We start from the raw sequence: 15,983 nt of genomic DNA, 5'->3' as shown, positions 1-15,983 counted from the left end.
GAGCAGATTAAGACGGCGAGCCGGGAAAAAGAGTTTCCCCCGTGCTGCCTGCAATCCTCCTTCCTTCCACTGTAGTGGTGATGTGTGGGTTACAAAATCTGTTTTAATGAGTATTTGGGGAGCAGGTTAGCCTCTTGGGTATGTACAGGTGCTGCTTGAGGTCAGTAGATGACGTATCTCAGTGTTTTCTATTAGCGTGTTGCCTCTGCTTCCCCCTGCTCTGTTTGCAAAGGTGGTGGCCGAGCGTGTGTGATAACTTCTCCTGGCTTGCTTTGTGGTAACGGGAGCTGCCGCGTCGGCGCTGCCGGAGGTACCGGCTGCTGGCAGCATGCTTGCCTGCGTCTCCACAGACCTGCCTCTGCTGGGTCACGGGTCATGTTTAAGGTACAATCCATGAACCTTCCAAAGGAGGCTTTGCAATGACTTCTACTCAAGGCTCCCAGATGTCCCCACCTTTAGTTTTTACGCCTTGAGAGCCCAAAACACGTATGCATCTTCCTTACTCCGAGGCTGAGCCGTGAGGTCTCGTATATTCCTGCCCCAACCCCGGCCAGAAGTGGGGATGTCTCTCCCGAGGGTGTTGGGGTTTGCCTGTGGACACCATGAAAAGGAGCACATACGTTTTCATAAAGGTTTGTAAGGTCAAATCATTGTAACTATACTTAAAATGCTTGGAGTGGCCTGAGCTTTTGAATTCGCTGGCTGGTTTCAGGCTGGTTTGGTGATGTGTGGACAGGGCCCAGTCATGTCTGATGCTTAATGCCTTAAGCCTAGGGCTGCAGCCATCTGCCTGGTACCATCTCCACTGGGGGCAAAGCTGCAACATGAGCTCGCTCTTTATAAGACATCAGAGAATCCACATGACAGCCACCGCTGTCGGGACGACCCCGGCCAGGGAGGGCTCCTGTTGGGGACCTCACAGCGCGAGGCGCCGGGGAGCAAATCATGAGATGCAAGTCCATAGGAAAATAACTTTATTAATTCTGGTGCTCGTGGAGCTGCTTGTCTCCCTTCATTGTCTGTATAATTTAGAGATGATTTTTCCATCTTGGCTTATGAAATATTGAGAGCTTTAGTATTTTGCGCAACCTTCATCAAAAGTGTCAGAAGCCCCAGCAAGCTAAACTTTCTGAAATGAAATGTTTTATTGATGTGCCTCGCCAGCAGCCCTGCTAGCGGGAACTGGGGTGCAGACAGAAGTGGGTGCCGGGGGGTGCCGGTGGATCTGCCTGCAGCGTCTGCCCGTTCCCACCCCGCTTTGCTGCCTGAGCATCGCTTTACAGGGCGCACCAGGTATCTGTGCGCTGATACTCGGTTATGATTCACTTTTTTTTAACTGAAGCATGTGAAATTGCTTCCCTTCATTGAGGCTTGGAGGTGGGATGGCAGCTGTAAATCTGCGCCCCCCTGCCTGCAGCCAGGCTGCCCTTCTCAGAGCGATGTGCTCGCCCAGCCAAGGCTGCAGCAGCTTCATGTGTTCCTACAACGGCTGAAAGTCTCCTGCCCAAATGCCTCCCCCAGTTACCATCCTGCCTATGCTGGGGGGCCCGTCCTCTGTGGGAGGAAAACATGGCCCGTGTCTTCATGAATGTATGCCGTGTCTGCTCACAGAATGCTTTTTAATACTTCCTTTAAAGCACTTTTTTTTTTTTCTCCTCCCTTTACAGCCTTTTCCCCTCCCAAAGGAGGAAGTAGAGGTACCTTCAACTAATTAGGAGGAAGAGGCAGAGAAGCTGGGGGTGAAGGATTAGGTGGTATGCCATGGGGCAGTCCTTTACGGACATGGCTTGGCAGTTAGCAGTAGCTTACCAAAGCATTGGATATTTAATAAAAAGAAGCATTTTGCTGTCTGTGAGTGAGTAAATATCCCGTCATGCTTACACCAGCTGTGGAGAATTCAGCTCGTGATTTCTGGGCTTTTGAAAAACAAGCGTCTCGCAGCTTGGGCAGTGGCAGGCTTTTACTTTGCTGTCCTGGCAAGGTAGGTAGGTCTCTGGTTCTCAAAAAAGTAGCTGGAGGGAGAGATGGTGTGTCCTGCAAAGATTTGGAAAGGATTATATTGAGCCCTGAACCTGCTCAGCTCAGAGAAATACGGACTGGAGTGCTCAGTCCCTCCTGAGATCTTAAATTGTGCCTGTGCGTGGTCTGCAAGCAAAATGCAAGTGTTGCTGCTTCTCTTCGGGTGGTTTTATGGGAGCTGGGAGGAGGATGGCGTGGAGGAGGATGGTTTGGGCAGTAACTGGAGCGGTGGATGCCTCCTCTCCGGGGCAGTACTGCAGGCAGCTAGGGACGCCCGTCTGCGTGGCAAGGAATGCCGTGTGTGAATCCGTGTTTCCCCAGCGCCCGGCCTGCGGTGAATGGTGCTGGGCTGATGGGATTAGTCAGGGGCCTCCAGTTAGTATCTGTTGTTCCACGCCGCACGTCGGGGAGCGGCTATTCAAAACTGCCGGGAGGTTTGTAAGTGGCGGAGTGGCCACGTCTGTGTGTTAGGCTGGGGGAAAAAATGGCCAAATCTAGTTGTGTCCGGTGGGTTTCTGTTACCAGCCTCCCGTGCTGCTGTGAGATGCCTGGCGGAGTTTACTCCCCGTATAAAACGTTTTGGATTTACATTTTCCTTTAACACTTCCTCTTCGATCCCAGTAATGTTACACATTTAATTGCTCTTCCTTTGAATTTTCCAGTCCTCGTTTGGTACCCTTGCAACATCAGTATCTTGTTATCTTGTTGTTGCTTCTAATTGCTAACACATGCCAGCTTTCCAGCGCTGCAAACTCTGGTGCTGGGGCTTGGAGGGGAGTTTACAGGGAAGATTTACGTGCATGAGGAAACCTTCAGAAAATTAATTCACTAGTTTACCCAACAGCTTATCCAGATTTCAAAATTGAAGGCTGATTTACACCCGGCGCTGCGTAAGGCAGAGCTGATTTCGGGAGGGTTGCTCCGGTGGAAACGACCCACGGCGCCTGTGTCGGCGAAGCCCTCCTTTCCTCTCGCCGCCCCGCCGCTGTCTCACTGTTATTGCCGGCCATAAACAAATTACGTGTATTTAACAAGTTAATGTCAGCCCGGCTGCGAGGCGCTGGTAGGTGTGTGCTTGGTGACATCAGCTGGCGAGCAGCCTGGCAGCAGCGCGGCGCAGGCAGGGAGCAGGCAGGGAGCCGAGGGTGTGTGCCTCTAAGCTGGGTATTCTGGCAAGGTGGAGAGCTGGTCTGTTTGGCAGGACCTTCCCATCTGGGATCCATCTGTGTTTCCCTGGAATCGGACAGGCGGCTCCAGGCAGTGAGAAATCGCAGATGTGCGGGACCTGACACATGTCCAGCTAATGAAAGGAGAAGGCAGGCTGGGCTCCGGCTGCGCTCGAAGATCACGAGCAGAGGAGGAGGAAGAGCGCTTTTATTTATATTTCAAAGAAACTAGGTATATTCAACAGCAGCTGGATCGTTGCAACCTTGCTCTTTAGGGTAAGCAATAGACGGGTCTGTTTTTAAACGGGACTGGGTAGGGTGCAGTGTATCTGGGGGTGGTGGGGGATGCTCGGGGGGGGATGCTCGCCTGCCATGCTGCCAAGTAGCTTGAAGAGCGACGTGGGTTTCACCGGCGGTCTGGGGAGAGCCTCAACCTTGAGCACAGGTAGAGGGAGAGGGTGGGAGCAGTGGCGTCCGCAGCGCTTCGCCACCCAGCCTGCCTCCGGTCGACTGCAGTGGCTCTGCTGGGGGAAAACTTCAATAGAGGAGCCGGCTGCATGCGTGGATTCTGCAGCTGAAAAAATACTAAACTCTCTCTAAGGAGAGCTGCGTTAGAGCTCTCTCTATGTTGCTATGGAATGGTTTATTTTATTTTTTTTTCTTATTTTTATTCCCACCCCCTCCCCCGTGAGCAGAAGGCTGGGATTCAGCATTTTCTGGGGAAATGGAAAAGCAGGAAGGTTTTTGTGTATTTTAGCAGAACATGTTTTTCCGCTGTGCCTAGCCTTACTTTCATTGCTGCATGCTGATATTGAAGTCGGGGGTGTGTGTGTGTGTAAATCTGCAGAGGCAGATTTCTTCCATCAGCTCCCAAATTTCCTTAATTTTCTCTGTGTTTTCAGTGCTGCTCTGCATTGTGGCAGAGGCTGCTCCCTTTTTGTCTTTGCGCTCCTCGAGCAGCAACTGATGCTACCAGCATCTAAATCTCTTGGATCAATTTTATGATACTGGAACAGACCTCCCTGCCCTATATATTTTCACTGTTGGGCTACAGACTGCTGTATCTTCTTTTATTCCATTGTAATCTCCTGATCCTGCATGTGTCTTTTAATCATGTGCTTCCCCCCCTCCCCCTGGTTTTTTGGGAAGGTTTAGCAGTTGAAATTGCTCCTCCAACCCTCCGGAGTAGCTCGTTGTAAAGATCCCTCTGTTGCACGTTTGCTGAGCCGCTGCCCTGGGTGCGTGCTTTGCAAAATATTACCGGCTTTTTCTGCCACCACCCCCCCCACTCCCCCAGCCCTTGGCTCCTGCGTGACGGTACTCGCAGTCCATTTTGTATGCCGGCAAAATCCTGCCCAGCTGTGGGAGATGCACCAAAATCAGCACTCAAAGTTTGGGGAGCTAAAATGTGGCTGAGGATCGTTTGCTGTCGAACTGGAAAAAGAGAGGAATATTTGTTAGGCTGTCTGGTGCAGGATGATTCCCTTTGGGACACTTTGCTGTTGCTTTGTCCGGGTTAGTTTTAAGCGTGCCAAATGACAGGGTTTCCTGGGGGAGAGCGCGGTGCAGCCTGGCCGGGCTCCCTGGCAGGGCGCTGCGGTGCTGCATGGGCTGCAGCTCCGTGCTCCTCCGGTTCGGCCGCTGCATCTGCCACCTCAAAGTTTGCCTTCTCTTGCAGCATGCAAGCATTTGGGTATAGGCTTTTTAAAAATATATATTATAAGCCTGCTTCTACAGAACACGCCAAACATCTCCTATGTGTCCTTCGCTGTCCCCGGAGAGGAGGCAGGAGGAGTGTGTGCTGCCTAATGCTCTGCGACTCCAACGTCTCAAAGTGCACCAGCACAAAGGAGGAATGAAAACCAGAAAATCTCCAGCAAAGCTGTACGGAGTGTGACGATATCTGAAAGCAAAGAGCCGTGCTCCTCTGCTGCGGCTCTCCCGAAGACTTCCCCAATTTACGAATGCAGTGCAGCATGTTGGAGCATCTGCTCTTGTGGTCTCTTTGCAGGTCGGGCTCTGATTAAGCAAACGGAAGTTTTGCCGGCACCGGGGTGGCATGATTTGGCCATTAAACAACTAATTTGCCGGTGTCTTGCTCAAGCCCTGTGGAAAACTTTCTTCTCAGGTTCCTTTATTTTTGGAAAGGATTTGGGGTGTCTGACAACCCAAGTGCTTGGGTCAGAGAGGTAGTTGTATTTTGGAGAAGAGGGTGGCTTGAAACTTGGTGGCCAGTTTCTATAATTCTATAGAAATGGGGTAGCACATCCAAGTGAAGATTTTTTCTTCCTTTGTCTTTTCAGAATTGTTTGCTGGATGATGTGATTTTTACTGTTAATATGGAGATGTTTAGTCTGATTTTTGGGACTATCTAGGCTTCACCTAAATGAATGTGGGATGTCCCCAGCCGGATATTCCTACCCCAGCATGTCCACTGGTTAAAGAAATCTGCAAATAATGCAAAACTGAGAGACCCCAGTGTTAAGAAACAAGGTAAAAGGGTTAAAGCAAAGGCAGTTTGAGCAAATATTGCCAACAGGAAAGTGCAGTAAGCCAAGTGAAGGATTTGAAGGGTCTGAGGAAGGAGCAGAATTGCTGAAGGCAAGGAAAAGAAATCGTTAATCTGAGAAGTCTATTACACAGGGAATGCCCTGAGGAAAAGAGCAGAAACTCCATTTAATAGTGAAAAGGCCAAAACAGTGCTGCCAAGTCGGGTTCCTCTGCCCGCAGACTGGAGCCACGGCCCCTGCTTACTTCCAAGATGCTGCTATTTTTGCAAGTTGCATCTGCTGGGTTTTGCAGAGGCTTGTTTAAACCCGCTGAAGCCAAAAGCAAAGGGAGCTTTTCTGCTGTGAACTGTGGGTCAGGCTCTTGGGTTTGGTTTTTTTTTTTTTCCTTCTGTTTTATTCCTCTTAGTCTTACAGGACCAGTGTCTCCAAGAGAGCGGGGTTTCACTTCTTAATGCTCCTTTTCTGTTGGATCAAGTGAGAGTCCCAAATTATTTTACTGCTACTTTACAGGGCTTGGTCACACATCTCTCATGGTGGATTTTGGCTTGTAGATGTTATCACTGGGAGACAGTAGGCAAGAGAGGAAGAGCTTGGCTTGACTTCAGGAGCTGAGTTTTTGAAGCAACCAGCTCTTCGGTCCCCAAATTGACCCGTAAAGGCAGTAACTACCAGCAGCATTTTGCAGGAGGCAGCGCTCTCCCGTTGTTATCCACTGGGACGGGCGAGCCAGGTGGCCTCTTGTTTTTTCCAGCTCTGTTTTTTTTTAGGATTTGGACCAAAACCAAGATTTGTTTGACGTGCATGTGCGATGTTTATAGTATAGCTGGATAGCTGAATAAAGTCATTTGAGGACTTGGGCATATGTAGCTGATTTAAGGCAACGCTGGCTAGTTCTTAAATCTGAACAGGAGACGGTCATAATCTGTTGCCTGTTGATTTTTTTCCCATAATAAGTGCTGGTTTATCTGTACTTGGTTTGGGCTAGATTGTAAGCTTGCCTTTATGCTAGCATCTAGCGACTATTTCCATATCCGATTGCTTGTTAGAAGCTAGGTATGAAATGTGTTTCGACAGACACTCCAGAGCTGTCCCTGGGGGCAGCATCACTGCAGGTCTCTGGGAGCCTGTTCAACTTTTATTTTTATGACGGAGACTGTCTTAATTCATGCAGCATTCAGGGAACGGGTGGAAAAACCTTTGTTTAGAGCAAGAGCAGAAGCTGGGAAGAACTGGAGAGTGATGATCCCGCAGTTGAAGCGGAGCATCTAGAAGCTTGGGTTCAGTTCCTGGGTCTGCAAGTAATTTTCTGAGGCAAGACCTTGACCTTAGTGCCGCTTTGTGTGTCGGCAGCTTACGTCCGAAAGGATAATAGCGATTTCAGAGGTTTCAAAGCATTTTAAAGTGTAACTATCATGTCTTTTATTGGGTTGAACAATGGCATTTTTATAAGCCAAGCTTAAGGTTTTAGAATAATGTGTATTGAATTTCCTTGGCGCGCTCCTGGCTGCAGGACTCCCGTCTTTCGTGTCTGCGGCAGGACTTGTGCTGTTGAAGAAGGACAGTCGCAGGTGGCCAGAAGACCATTTAGAAGAACCAGGACTGTTGCAGATTTGCTGCTCGGTTGCTGTCTGGTCCTGTGGAAACTACAAAGCCAGAGTCAGTTTTCCTTCCAGCAACAGGATGCCAAAACCTGACGGTAGGATGCTGCGTAGCCACCCCCTTCAAAGAAAGGCATCTCTTTCACCAACAACCCAAGAAAGCCCCAAAAGTATTGATAACCATCATTGAGCTCGCCCCAAACAAGGGGAGGAGGAGCACGCTGCAGCCCTGAAACAGCTCAAACCTGTTGCTCCACGGCAAGCTGTGAATGTTTAAAGACCCGGTATTACTTAGGATGCTGGTGGAGCGTCGGGGGGAGCGGGTTATTGTGCGGGGAACAGATGTGCCGTGCGCTGTTGCCGCGTGCCGGCTCTGTGCTGCTGCTCCCAGCACCAGGTGCAGCCATTGTTCCGGCTGGTCCCTATTCATCCGCCCTCGGCTGCCGCTCTGCGCCCGCTCCCTCATTGTTTCTCCAGGAAATTAGCATTAAAAACCCATCCGAAACCCCCACGTCCCTCAACTGCAGGTGACTGTTACTGGCCCCAGCTGCCACCCTTGTGCTTGATTACTTCCATATGGGGTTGTGGCAAGAAGTAGGATCCACTTATTGATTTTTTTTTTTAATATATTTTTTCCCCTTTTTTATTCCCCCCACCCTACACAGACACTTCAGCACTCACAAGGAACAAAACCCTGAAATCTATTAAGCCCCCGATAGGCTCCAGTCGCTATTACAACTGGGATGAACATTTTACAAGCAAAGCTAATTACACCCTCTCCCTGCCTTCTTCCTTTCTTCAGCCCCCACCCCATAAATGTAAAATAACCAGAGGGCAATTGGTAGTAAATTAAATCTTTGCAGTGTCCTGAGAGGAGGTTTTCTTGCTAGCAGGAAGAAGTCTGCTGGGCTTTAGATGTTTGATTATTTGGAATTCTTTTTTTTTTTTTAAACTAGAAAATGGGAAACTCTGGTCTCTGGCATATCGCTGTGGCACACCTATTAAACAGACATGCAGATCACAACCTGAGTCTGGGTAGAAAAAGAAAAAATAATTGAACAAGTGGGTTGTTAATTTGTGAGTGTAGTCAACTGTTGAGAGGAGCCAAAGAGAATCTACGCACCAAGTGAGGTTACACAATTCTAGGAACAATGTGATTTTTCTCCTGGTACAATTCGTCTGCAGGGCAGCAGTTTGCATAAAACCCCAAACCCCTGAAATCTCTTCTGGGGGGCCCGGAGCAGCCTGGGTTTGCCTCAAGGTGAGATGCACTGCAGTTGGTAACAGGAGAGAGGGAAGGGGGCATCTCTTGCTGCCCTACCTAGGACTTGAAAATGAACCTGTTCTGCAGAGGCACGAAGTGAGGAGTTCAGGCGGGTCGTGTCCTGTGTGCAGGGACCAGCCCACGCAGCCCTGACCTACTTTGTTCCAGGCAGGAATGGAGGAGAGTGGCAGCTCATCTCCGTGCTGGAGGCATCAGGTGTAGCTTTCCCTGCGCAGGTCCTCTGTGTTTCTGCCTGAGCATGTTGGGTGACAAAGCCCTGTCCAAGCCTGGAGGTTGGTCAGGGCGTGTATCTCTGTAGAGAAGCATTGGGTTTCCTGTATGACACGCTGGGCCTCCTGAAAGGAGCGTGGTTATGCTGCAGCGTTGCAGCTGATGGGGTTTGTGCTGGTGGCTCCTGGCAGAGCAGCTCGCTGGGGGATGATGTTCCTCAAGGCACCACAGCTGAGGCATCATGTGCTACTGCCTGGCCTGAGCAGGCTTCTTGAAGACGAAAGCCCATCAAAGCTCCGTAAGCCTCAGCCATTACAGCTTGTGAGGCTTTTGTGTAGATACTAAGTAGGTGGTGTCTTTGCATTCTTGGTGGTGCCCCAGCAGCCACTTCCATGGGATCTGTCTTGTTCCCTGCCAGCAATGCACTGGGCAGCCCTGGGCAGGTCATGCTGAGACCTGGCAGGGTACTCCAGCACAACAGTGGTGCCACAGTCTCCTGTTGCAGTACAGATATATGTATGCAAACCTCTAGCTAGAAAAGATCCTAGATGTTCTCCTCTCTCCTCAAAGCAGGACATGGAAGACACGGCCAAAATGAAGAATGACTTCTTACTCAGATAGCACAACCCTATTGGGCACAGTCTCTCTTGCTAGTCTGGAAGTAGCTGCTGCAGTGAGTCTTTACTCAGATACAGAAATCTTTGGGAAGGGCTGGGGCTTGGTCAGTTGACCTCAACATTACAAGTGCAAGCTTACGTATAGGTGGGGAATGGACTTGTCCTGAGACTTTGTGTCTCAGCACTGGTTCTTTGGCATTTGTCAGGTTGACCTCCACCTTGAGGTCCATCCTGCCTTGATGTGTGACACCTCCCAGTGCAGTGCGTGGGAAGGATTTAAAATACAAATTCTGGTTGGCATCTGAGAAGATGGGTTTAACTGAAGTACTCGGGTTATCTACTGCATTTAACTCCTTTGTGATACAGACCCGTCCTGGCTTGGCTGTCCGGCATGAACCACTCAGGTCTTCCTGGGAAGCAGCCATGCAACAGTGTAGGTTGTGCATATCTGGTAGTGGACTTCTTAAAAAAAAATAAAATAATTAAAAAAAGATAAATCAGCCCCTTAGAGGTGCAATATGGTTTGGGGAGAGCCACCAGCTAAATCAGGTCAGGAGGATGCATGAAGCTAGCGAGACAACCTAATAGAGTATCTTGAGCGATTTTCCTCATACTTGTTTTAAACCCTTCAAAGTCAAATCTCAAACTTAGGGGGTTTCTTCTCCCTAATTAAATTAACAGGCCATATGGTGTTTACTGTGAGCGCCTGCAATATGGAAGGAGCTACCTCCTGGATCACTTTCTTTTTTCAAAAGAAGCTGCTTTACCTGATGTCGCTGTTCTGAAATGTTCTTTTCAGCAGCGGGCGCGAGGGGTTATTTCAGCCACCTCGCTGCTGTTGGTGTCACCTTCTGATCCTGGGCATGAGCTGTATCACAACCTTCTCTGTTTCTGCAGCTGCCTTTGTCTTCTCCCAGCTTTTGTAGTGCCATTTTGCTGCTTAGCAGGAGTGTGTACAGGTCAGGGGTTTTTCATGCTCTTTCACATGCAGGTAATGCTTCTTGTTCTTGGAGCTGAGGAGCATAGAAAACAGCTTGGGATGGGGTTTTTGGGGGGGTGATGGTGTTATTTTTAATAATCACTAGTAATTTTTTTTTGTTGAGGGTAACATTGCCATCTCAGGAATGTGTGAAACTGAAAGTTTTGTGGAGTTTTGTTTTCTATTAAAGGGCTGTTTAAGTTAAAAAAAAAAAAAAGTTACTTTGCATGTGCTGCTTTTATCTTTACATGAAATCTGGAGGAGGAAATGAAGACTTTGAGGAAGAAAACCATTGGTTTATTATCACACCCTTGCATTTTCCTGAACAGGAAACTAGGGTAAGAATCTCTAAACCTGTAGGAGAAACGAAGGAATGAGAAGTCTTGGATTTTGCTGTTGGGTTTCAGCTACTGTAATTCATGTGGTAGGGTTTTTTGGTAAGCCTAATTCTTGTGTGTCGGTGGACCTGACCTCATCCTGCATCTCTCCAGCGGTGCATGTTAACCTTTCTCTGCAGTCTTAACTTGCTAACATGTCTTTTCTGTAGGGGCTTGGTGGTAAAAGGGGAGCTGGATGACCCTTCATCTTCAGCCAGGCTCAGCTTGTTCTGGGGTATCTGAGCTCCCAGAAACAGATCCATTTGAGTCCGCTGAAAACACCCTGCCACATTAGCATATTCCCTGTAACGTATGCTCAAAGGGTGTTTCTTTGCAGAGAAGCCTCTCTAAAGATAGCATCGTGAAGTTCTGTGTTGTCAACCAGGGACACTTGATCTAAAAAACAACATTTGATACACAGACAAGGTTTGCAAGTGCCATCTGGATTCTGGGAGATGAGCTAGGTTGTCTCTGTTTTGCATACACTCACCAGGAAAAAAAAAAGTACTTGTGGGCAGATTAATTCTTCAGGATCACCTGAGCAGGACGGTTTAGTCCACACAACTGTCCTCAGTGACATGGGACACCAGTGCAATCCCACACTGCTGTGCAGCACGTGCTGGTGCACCTTCTTAGGGTGCTGGAAATAATTCTGTAGTGTAGTGATGTATTTATTAAAACCCAGGTGGAATCAGTTTAAATTCTCTGAGGCCAGTAATATTCTAATCTACTATCAAGAATACTACAAGGCAGAACCTGCAAACGATACAAAGCCCCACAGAAATGGGCATGTTTTTAGGGAGGTGGGGATGCAGGGTACGCAGATGTCTTTGTCTGGCTTCAGTTCTGCATGGTGGAGAGACTGTCCTCAAAAATACGCCAGCGCTAAGAGCAGAAACCTGGAGAACATGAACATCAAACACAGTCCTGGGTTAAATTGCAAACTTACTGTCCACATCTTCCCAGGGATATGTAGGTTATAAAATGTATTTTACTTCAGGGCCTATTTCTTGACTTTCTAGTTATCCTCTCATATGCAAATCTAATTTGCCTAATGGGCTGGTGAGTGTAATTGAAAGGCAGCCTGCACTTACATGATAGTGAAAAGTCTCACCTGTGCCCAAGCACAGATGGATCTCTGCCTCGCTGCTGCATCATTAGAGGAAATTTATAGGCACTGTGTCACAGGCTTTGCTGTGACCGCAAGAGGAAAATAGCAGTTTAAAACAAACTTGGGGTTTTCCTGGGGTTTTTTTCCTTGCAGGGTGGGCTCTCTGTTCCCTGGGTTTGCCATTTTGGTGGTTGCGCTTCTTTGTGAACAGTGTCTTTGTCTTTCCCTTGTGCTCCAGTTGATGGTGAGCAGGATAATGCGGGTTACTAGTAATTAGTTTAGAACAACCCTAAGAATGACGAGCTGGAAGGTCTTTTCTGTGCTGTGTTGCAGCGTGATGCTTTGAAAGCAAGTGCATCAGCAGCTGAGCCAACACCTTCACTCTGTGGTCCCTGCGCATCACTGAATCTCCAGAGGTTATCCATGGGAAATCTCTACCTCTGCTGCCCATGGGAGAGAGTGGAAGGAGGCACAGCAGAGCAAGTTACTGCTGTGTGTCCCTCTCTGCTGGTGTCATTCCCTGAGGGGACCAAGAATTAGTGAGCTTTAATGGCTCTCCTGTCCGCCCCCATCTCTCTGTGCCTGGGCTCTGCAGGAGATGCCAGCTTGTGGTGCTCCAGCACCGCACCAGCAGCCCTGCTCCTAAAGGTGTGTGGTGCCCATCTACATCATCAGGCTCCCAAACACCTCCTAAAGCCATCCCTAAATGTGTTGCTCCCATGCTTCCAGCTCCATGGGATGGTGGAAAGCTGATGGGGTTTGAGGCGAAGGGGAAGAGCGATTTGTGTAGTGACGTGAGGAGTGTTTTTAAGAGGCAGAATTGTCATCTTGGCAAGGCTCCTATGTGTGTCATTGATCGGGAGTGAATATTGGCTGGGCAGCAGTTAATGTACTTAGCGCCCAAGTGAATGAGGCATACTCTCTAAAGAGAGCCAGCGTGAGTTACGGCGTGATTAGCAAGTCTTGGCTACTTTAGGTATCGATGGGGTAGCAAGATGGGTGTTAGTGCCTGCAGCACTGTCAGCATCGGTGCAAGGGCTGCAGTAGTAGAGCTGTTGTGGGGTGAGGAACGCTTGTGGTCCTTGGTTTGGGCTTTGGCACTTTTAGGAAGTTGTAAACAACGGGGATGAAAAAGACCTCCCAAATCTTTTCCAAGTACCTCCTTGATTTCTTGGACAACTTGCCCAGTTTCGGATACAGTTTGGTGGAGCTTCAGCCCTGGAGCTGGCTGGTGGCGGGTGAGCTCCTGCTCTTCAGCCTCCATCCAGAGAAGGGAGACTGTCTGATGGACTCTGCTTTGTATTTGGAAAAGAGAGCAAACAATACGGCTTCAGGGACCTAAGGGGGATTTTTCTGTGTCCTTCCTTGACTGCTTCATTTTAGGTTTGTGGTAAGAGTTGCGTGGTGGTTTGCTTTGGGCTGGATTTTTGGTTTGGTTTGGGTTTTGCAGAATTGACCATTGTTGTCACCTAAACTAGCCCTTCTGACTATAAGCTTCTGGACTGTTGCATTCTCCAGGTAGTCAGGATACTTACCTGTTCTATACTTTACAAACAGGTTGGGTTTTCTATTAAATTTAGGCTTTTGGTAATAGCTTTGGGTGTCCTTGGTATTATTTGTGCCTCTCTGTGGTCTAACTGATTGTTACGGATTAAATGTGGTGGTCTACCTTGAGATCTTTTGACTTCTTTGACAAATGGCTTTGCTTTTTTTAAGTGGCATTATTTACTAGTTATTGGTAGTGGTGTTTGTGCTGCTGGCACTGGTACTTTGGGTCCATCTTGTATACATAGACTTTTTATCTAAGTTTCTGTATTACTGAGTCTGAGTATTTTCTACTCAGTGGATACCCTCACCCCTTAGACACCAGATCCGCTGGACCACTTTGCATTAGCCTCAGATCCTCACGTGCTCAGCAGCATTCGTGATGCTCTAAGAAATCCAGATTTGCTCGGTACTGGCTATTTTCTCTGGTCGGTGGTGGTTTTTTAGGTTGATTTATAAGTGGTGGGAACCAAATCAGCAGCAGGAGGGCTTTGGAAGATGGAAGACTGGGAGAGGGATGTATTCTTAAGTTGTTGTTTTAAAGCTTCTGACTTAAACTTCTTCCTGTACGTCTTTCCTAACCAAGTTTAAAGTTGTTAAATCTTCAATCACTGGATGATTTTAAGGGAAAATTGTGGTGGTTTTGAATCTATCCTCTTATTTTAAATGAGACTATTTCCCCCTCTAATGCTTTTCAAGCAGTTACCTTTTTACCTTGTGCTGTATGAACTTCCGAGGTGCTCCGGGATGGCTCTGCCTTACGTATGTTGTATGTTTACATGAGGTGTGTCTGTACTTGTCCCTCCGTCCAGATGGAGTAGTGCAGGACCGAGAACTTGCCCAAGGCACGGACAGTGCTCGTGTCTGTCGCAGCCAGCGAGGCAGGTGAGGCAGGATCACTGTGAAGGTGCAGTCTAATCTCAGGGGTGCTCAGGTAAAAAGACGGGCTTATACAGACAAGGGCTGTGTCTCCTGAAGGAGGCCTGTGTTTTCCTCTTGCTGCTGGGGTTGAAGCATTTCTGGGTTCTCTGATGACACAAAACTTGAGAAAACCTTGCTGTCAGCAGCTCTCTGCCAGCCCAGGCCATGCCATCGCTTGTCACGTGTGGGTGCTCCTCCCGCTGCCCCGCAGGGTGCTGCCTGGGCAGCAGAGCCCATGCCAGCTCTGGCCACTGCAGGAGTTGCTCGTGGTGTTTCTTGATGTCCTTCCTGGGTCGTGTGGGCTGTGATGGGCAGCAGAAAACCTGCAGTTTTGATCCCCGAAGCGTTGTGGTTATGAGCCACTTGGGAGGTCCCCCATGGCGTGCTGGAGAGCAGATGGGTGTTGAGCTGACGGTCTGCAGCCAGGAGCCTCAGCTCTGGGGCACGGGGATATTTTTTTACCTGAGACCTGTTGATCCGAAAGATCTTCTTAACGATCTCTGGGAGCTTCTGTACGAACAAAACAACCTGTACGCATCCTGGTAGGAACTGGTGCTGCGTGTGACCAAAGTGGTTCCCAGCAGCCAGCAGGGATCAGAGGCGCAGCGGTGGGCAGGACGCGAAGCCCCAGGAGCCGCAGCATTGGGATCTGAGCTCCCCCGGCGCTGCGGCACGAGGCTTCGCACCATCACTTAGCTGCTTGGAGTCAGGGCTTAAAAATGCACCAGAAAGTGAAATGGCTCCTGATTGATGGGACATTTTTCTCAAAGGAAACTCTCTAAATAATTGCTCCTGAACAGGCAAGGATTCATCCTGCAGTGAGCAGAGAGGGACCGATGGTGGGAAGGCTCTACGCAAAGGGGCTCGCTGCACTGACCCAGAAACAGCATCTTTCTCGATATCTGCTAAATTTCTTACAGAATTGACTAGAAAATTACCTCGTCTTCCAAAACTTTATTTTTCCTTCTGAAGCTAAGAGCTAGGATATAAAACGGGCAATGAAAAAGAAGGGTCACTAGCCTGGTATCGCAGAATAGCCCATCACTTTTTTCCCCAGCTTCCAGGCATGAGGCAGGCTCACAGCATGGAAGCTGCTGGACCCGGCAGATAATCCCCCGGGAAGGGGCTTGGGTTGGAAACGCGGCTCCCTTGGGGAAGCCGTGGGAACGCCAGACTCACAGAGCACGCCGGGGCTTTTTGCAGCGGCCCGGCAGGGAGAAGGGGACTGCGTTGCCGGGGAGCGCTGCCGCAGCGTCGGAGCTGTGGCCTGGCCGTGTGTGCGGCACTGGCGGCTCTTCGGCTCAGCCGACTGCGAGCAGAACGGCGCTGCGAAATCTCAGCGCTGCCGCTGCTGAAGAGCTTTTTGCAGATTCCCCCTTTCTGAACTGTTTTGTTAAGGAATCAAGTGGGGCAGCTGAGGAGGCATAGGGTCCCAGATTCTCAAGTGGAGTTTGTTGAGCGACGGTGAGATGCATTTGTGGCTTAAATCTCCTCTGTTGGGTTCTTGCTGATGGATTTTAAGCACCGAGTGCTGCTGATGTTTTGCCTGCTTGGACACCTCTAATCGCAGCATCCAGGCGAGAGGCTCTTGTGCAGGCTGCGCTGCAGAGAAGCTGCGCAGCAGCCAAAACCCTCCGGGAACGCT

The 15,983-nt window shown here is 49.2% G+C and overlaps 1 protein-coding gene across 2 annotated transcripts in view; it reads left to right on the top strand.

The window, feature by feature from the left end:
• CBFA2T2 (CBFA2/RUNX1 partner transcriptional co-repressor 2) overlaps nucleotides 1-15,983 on the top strand; it is a 66,069-nt gene that overhangs the window by 19,839 nt on the left and 30,247 nt on the right. Inside the window, exon 1 of one of the 2 annotated variants that reach the window (XM_075768535.1) lies at nucleotides 3,114-3,461. The exons of the other annotated variant lie outside the window; for it this stretch is intronic. The gene's annotated coding sequence lies outside the window, so the exon portion shown is untranslated. Of the gene's footprint in view, nucleotides 1-3,113; nucleotides 3,462-15,983 lie in introns of those variants that run through there. 2 annotated transcript variants of the gene reach the window in all.

This window comes from Balearica regulorum, chromosome 16 (genome assembly GCF_011004875.1).
Source record: "Balearica regulorum gibbericeps isolate bBalReg1 chromosome 16, bBalReg1.pri, whole genome shotgun sequence".
Classification (NCBI taxonomy): domain Eukaryota; kingdom Metazoa; phylum Chordata; class Aves; order Gruiformes; family Gruidae; genus Balearica; species Balearica regulorum.
This window is presented reverse-complemented; position numbering and strand designations above follow the sequence as displayed.